Source organism: Diabrotica undecimpunctata, chromosome 3 (genome assembly GCF_040954645.1).
Source record: "Diabrotica undecimpunctata isolate CICGRU chromosome 3, icDiaUnde3, whole genome shotgun sequence".
Lineage (NCBI taxonomy): Eukaryota > Metazoa > Arthropoda > Insecta > Coleoptera > Chrysomelidae > Diabrotica > Diabrotica undecimpunctata.
Genome location: NC_092805.1, coordinates 26,971,740 through 26,978,443, shown reverse-complemented (window position 1 = coordinate 26,978,443; position 6,704 = coordinate 26,971,740).

Sequence of the window (6,704 nt, the reverse complement as noted above, 5' to 3'; positions counted from 1 at the left end):
TACATGCATGTCATTTAAGAAGAAGAAGATGCGCTGCATACCCACGATTGAAGGCGGAGCAACGTGTACGTAGATATCGCTAGACGATGAAACAACGTCAATTTGACTTCAAAGACTGGAGACATTGCTTCTTTACTGACGAATCAAGATTCCGTTTATATACGTCTGGGACAACAAAAGAGGACACAATATAATGAACATTAAATGGATTCAACCAGTCTTTTTGGAAACGGACTAATTCGTGTCTGGGGAAGGGCATATTTTATAACGAAGGCAATGGATTATTTAAAACAATGACGACTATAAGGGATATAGTGCCGGAGTCATAGAGCCAATAATAGTGCTATCTGCTGATGCTATATTTTAGAGGTTAGTTTTTATCGACGATAATCTCCGTCCTCACCGCGTGAGAACTGTGAAAGAATAGTTTGAATTATCATGAAGTTATAAGAATGAAGTGACCACCATATTGTTCGAACATGGACTGCATTGAATACATTTGGGTGGAAATATTCAGACATTTAAACTGACTCCTGTGCTCACCTTAACCTTTACAATAAGAACAACAACAAATAATGAATTGCAAACAATTTTAAAAACGATAACCAAAATTTTAGTAATGATTTAATAATGACGTTTTCAAACAGGGTAATGGCATTAAAACTAGCGATAGAAGCCCTACAATGTATTAAATTTCTTATACACGTAACAATTAAACACTTTTGTTTTTATGGCCTTTCTTGAATTTTTCAATGATTTTATATTACATATCACTAACAATAAAACACTGAAAACTTTTATTTTTAACACTTCCACAAAATTCAATTTAAATTATTATCACTGCAGCTGTTTCGACCAGAGTGCCCTTCTCAAGTAATCTAGTTTTGGTATGTGTTTACACGTTACCACATAGTCTTAACTGAATAAGTTGAGTAGCAGAACAATTTGAAATTCGTCACTAAAAGAATAATTATGGTCTAGAAGGTGAAGTGGGTACGTAGTGTATGATTTTCTATTATTGAAAGCCCTTTTATGTTCTACTATACGTTTGATAAAAGTTCTATCAGTTTGACCGATGTAAGTTTTAGGGCAGTCTCCACATTTAAGTTTGTATACACCGCTGTGTAATTGCTTTTTCCTTTGCCTCTTGTTGTTCCTAATATATTTCCCCAAGTTTTTATTTGTTTTAAATTCTGGTGATATTCCTTTCTTTTTTATGTGTTTAACTATTTTTGTTGATATCTTGCCTGTATATGTAATGCAGCAGAAGGTTCTGGGTTTTTTCTCTGGTGGTAGAAACACCAATTTCAGGGCTCTTTACGTAGTTTTTATTAAAAATTTTATTTATTGTGTGTTCGTTGTACCCATTTTTTACTGCTATTTGCTTAATGATATTTAGTTCTATCTTGAAGTTATGTTTTGACATGGGAATTTCTATTAATCTATGTAGCATACAATGATAGGCAGCCAATTTATGGTATGTAGGATAGGATGATGTGTATAGCCGTGTCAGTATGGGTAGGTTTATGAAATATGGAAAACACTTGTTTGTTTTTAAGTTTGATCATTTTTAAATCTAGAAAATTTATGCATTAATTCTGTTCTGTTTCTATCGTGAATTCAATATGACTATGAAGTGAATTAATATACGATAAAAATTGGTCTAGTTGCCTGTTAGTTCCTGTGAAACATACCAGTACGCCGTCTACGTATCTTCACCAATACAAAAACTGTTTGAATATGAAATGTTTTGAAATCTTTGTCTCTAGATGGTCCATAAAAATATCGGATAGCAATGGGCTTAGAGGATTATCCATTATAAGTCCTGCACTGTTATTTGTATATATTTGGATATTAAATTTAAAATAGGAGGATATTAACAGGGGATCAGGATGCATTGGACAATATGGGGAAGAAACATTAAATAGAAATGGAATTAAAATGCTGGAATTCTGCCAAACCAATGACCTGATAACAGGAAACACATTCAGTGAACAAACCATTAACGACAAATATACATTTGTGGCCAAAGAGAGAAATGCGAAAAGCTTAATCGACTATATAGTCTATACGAGCAACCTAGAACAAAATATAAAAAAACAACGGAAAAGAAAAGGAACCCGAACTGTCTACACAACACAGGATGGTCACTGCAAAACTGGAGGATAAAAAAATGGAGGAAGTGGAAAGAAAAGAGTACAAGAAAGTAAATGTAAACAAACTAAAGATAAAAAGTGTGCGAGAATTTTACACGGAGGAAACTAACAAAAGACTGAGACAAATAGAGCGCCAAAAAGAAGCATGGACAATAGAAGAAAGATGGAATACATACAGTGAAGTATTAAAGACAACAGCAACTGAAGTGTGTGAAATCAAAAAATATAATAAACAGTTAAAAAGGACAAGGTGGTGGAATAAAGAAGTGAAGACAGAAATAAAAAAGAAGAAAATAGCATGGAAAAAATACCTCGAAACGGGATTAGAAAAGGATAAAGAAAAATACTATAGGCAGAGACGATTGGCAAAAAAGACAGTCACACAAGCAAAAACAAAAACATGGAAAGAATTTGGAGAAGAACTTCAGGAAGAATATATAACAAATAATAGAAACTTTTGGACGACAATACGACACATAAGGCAGGGAAAACGAAAGGAAATAAACGCAGTAAGACATACTTCAAACCAAATACAAATAAGCCCAGAACAAATAGCTAGGGTATGGAAAGAATATTATGAGAAAAAATTTGATACCGAAGTGATAAAGGAAGACAGTATAATCAATGAAGGCGAAGAAAACACAGAGCCAGAGCAAATAAGTAGAGAAGAAGTAATAGAAGGATTATCAAATATAAAAATAGGCAAGGCAGGTGGAGATGATGAAATTGAACCGGAAATGGTAAAATACATGGGAGAAGAAGGAATAAACTGGCTATGGAAAATATATAAAGAGGCGTGGGAAAAACAAACAATCCCTAAAGACTGGCAGAACAATATCATCGTGCCAATATACAAAAAGGGAGAACATGTAAACTGCGACAACTATAGGGCAATATGTCTGTCATCGGTGTGCTTTAAAATATATACGAAAATAATAGAGAAGAGACTGAGACAAGAAGTAGAAATGGTATTGGGAGAAAAACAAATGGCATTTAGACCGGGAAAACAGACAAATGACAACATATATATCATTAGAAACCTAATAGAAAGAAGCATAGATACGGGGAAAAAACTAGTATTAGTATTCGTAGACCTAAGAGCAGCATTTGACACGATAGAAAGACATATTATAGGGAAATGCTTGAGGAAAATTAACGTACCCAATGCATTGATAAAAATTATAGAAAGTACTTACAAGGAGGTAAAAGAAAGGGTACAAATAACAGGGGAAAGATCGGAAGCATTTAATTGGAAGAGAGGTATTAAACAAGGAGATAGTCTCAGCCCTTTGCTATTCATAATAGTAATGAACGAATTGATAAGAAACACTAGAGTCAGAACTAATCAACTACAGACAATAATAGATTACGGCAGATTACAACCGGTAACAGTGGAGTCCTTAATGTATGCAGACGACATAGTACTAATAGCAGATTCCGAGAATAAAATGCAGAAACTAATGGATATATGGGTAGAACAAATAGAAGAACTTAAAATGGAAATAAACGAGGAAAAAAGTAAGATAATGATAATCAGCGGCAAAGGAGATAAGGAAGATAATCAAATAAAGATAAAATGTAAAAACTCAGAATTGGAAATAGTAACAACTTACGAATACCTGGGAACTATAATAACTAATGATGGAAAAATAGACTGGGAAATAACAAATAGAGCAAAGAAATCAAACAAGTTATATTATGCGTTAGCCCCAATAATGGGAAAAAGAGAACTTGCACGAGAAACAGGAATAAAAATATATAACACAATAGTGATACCGACTGTGCTCTATGCAAGTGAAAACTGGACAATTCTGGAAAAACATAAGAGCAGGATAAATGCAATGGAGATGAGACATCTAAGAAGGATAGTTGGAAAGACAAAATGGGATAGATTAAGCAACGAGACTATTAGGAGAATGGCCAACCAGGAACCGATAATGAACAAAATAGCAAAGAGACAAATGAACTGGTATGGGCATCTGATGAGGATGCAATCCAATAGAATAACAAGAAAAATTTATGAAGCAAAAAACATCGGAAAAAGAAAAAGAGGCAGACCAAGAAAAAAATGGATACAGCAAGTAGTAGACGCGGGAAAACTTAAACAAAAATCACTCGAGGAATTGAAAATAATGGCAGGAAACAGAAAAGAATGGAAGAGGTGGGTAAATGGAAATTAAAATAGCTAGCCCAAATCCGACACCCTGTTAGGGTAAAAGGAAGGGGAGAAAGAAAGAGAAAGAAAGAAAGAAATTTAAAATAGGCCTGGCTTATGTTAATTTCAAGATGTAAAATTTTTGACGTAATGATTGGATTTGTATTATTATGGCTGAAAAGTCTTAACTCGAAGAAAAGTTTCCATAGGAGGAATTTTAAGAAAAAAGGTTTTTGACGCCAAATGAAAGTAATTTTGGGTTGTTAGGTAATTGCAAATGTAATTATTTGGAAAAAATTTAGTGTGTTCTAAAATAATATCTAACAGTTTTTTCGATAGTTTATATGATGGAGGTGTATAAAAAGAAACTACAGGTCTTATTGGGTGATCAGGTTTATGTAGTTTAATAAAAGAGTATAATTTAGGAGGCTGTGGGTTTATGGTGTTGAGGTATTCCTGTTCTGTTGAATTTAATATCGATTTTGAATTTGCTAACGCTAGTTTAATTTGTTTTGATTCCTTTCCGTTGGATCTTTGTTTATTGTGACAATATTTTGATTATTTAAATTTCTATTGTTTTTTGTTATATTCTATTTTATCTATAGCAATAGTAGCATTACCTTTATCTGCTTTTGTATGTTGTTTTCTATTGATTTATTTTTAATTGATATGATTGTTTGATTCCCTTTGTAACAGAACTTTTTAGTTTACACTACACACCCCGGTAATAGACTTTGCTATAATATTTTTTTCGAAATCAATGGCAGTTTTGTTTAATTTTTTTTAATTTTTTTTAACTATAAATAAAGACTATGTTTAACAAATTGGACTTTACTTTGATTCGAACTTTGGCGCACGTACATAACTATTTTTCTAATATCTAGTTTAGTTGGTTAGCAGTGTATTTAAAATAATAAATGCGTAAATAATACACGCAGATTAAAGCAAAAAACGATTCTATGTTAAATATCATTTAAACCAAATAAAAAATATGTAAATATAATAATACCTATTTAGCATATATTTGATTTAGGTAATTAGGGTATAAAAAATACATAACAGTAATTTTTTAACATAAACTTAATTAAAACAAAAACAAACAATGCAGCGGAAGACGAGCACTGTAATTGGTATATGTTTAACACTTTAACAGCCAAAATAGAAGGGACTTTAAAATAATAAGTTATTTGTAATAACTAAGTTTTGAAAGATAATTTACCAAAAATTAGTAATCACAGCATTATCTTAGAGGTATTTTTTATAGTATTGTGGAGGTACATGTACCTACCACTAAATGTTCCCAGAGAAAAATGTTGTAACATTTGTGGTACAAATTTGTACCATTTACAAGATATCAATTAGTTCTGAAGCTAATAAAAACCTTAACTATAAATATAATAATAGCTTTTTCCTTGAACAGGATTGTCACAACGTTGTCTGATATACTAGATATGAATGGACTATTGATATTTTCAGAAAATAATAAAAAATTCTTTTAGGATTCTCCAAGAAGGCTAGTAAGTAGATAGTTGATGATCAAATATTCGTGTTCGAAAATAATTCAGAGCAGTACGGACGAGCAACAGTTAAAGCTAAACCATTCTTTAAAAGTACTTGGCATTTCAAAAAAGATAATTAAACTAGTAAGAATAACCTTAATTGAGACCAATAGAGTAAGGATAGAAGGATACCTAAAAGAAAAATTTAAAAGGAAGGGGTAGTCTCCTTCAAGCAGGTATATCAATATTCTTTATTTTTTGCTGGAGGCAGTAATGATAAAGAGTGGAATACGAACGAAAGGTATGACTTATGGCAACAGAAGCCAGGTCCTGGCCTTTGCAGACAATGTAGTGTTAATGACAAGAAGTAAAGACGAACTGCTAGGCATTTGCAAATACATTAAAGCGAAGGCTAAACAGTATGCTAGATTATTAATTTCCAAAGAACAAAGTACATGGAAAGTGGACAGACCATATATAAAGACACATAACTAAAAACTACTAAGAACAATGAGCGTAAAATGTATTCCTTCCAAAAGGTGACGGAGTTTGACTACTTAGAAGTAACTCTAACAAGTAAGGGGAAGAAAGCCAAGAAATTAAGAAGCGGATTTCGAGAGGAAAGAAGACGATCGAATCTCTACACAAACTACTAAGCGCAAAAGACATTTCTAGTCCTGTACGGAAGCGAAATATGGCTAATAAACCAAAATCAAGAAAACATGGTGACCATCTGGGAACGGAACAATTCCAAGTCATGGGCCTCTCGGATCTGCTAAGCTAGTATCGGCATAGCTCGCAACAAAGGAACAAAAATATAATAAAATATGTGTATAAGATGAAATATAATAAGCTGTGATCAGCGTGATACCTCTCTCTGACAGGGTCATTCTG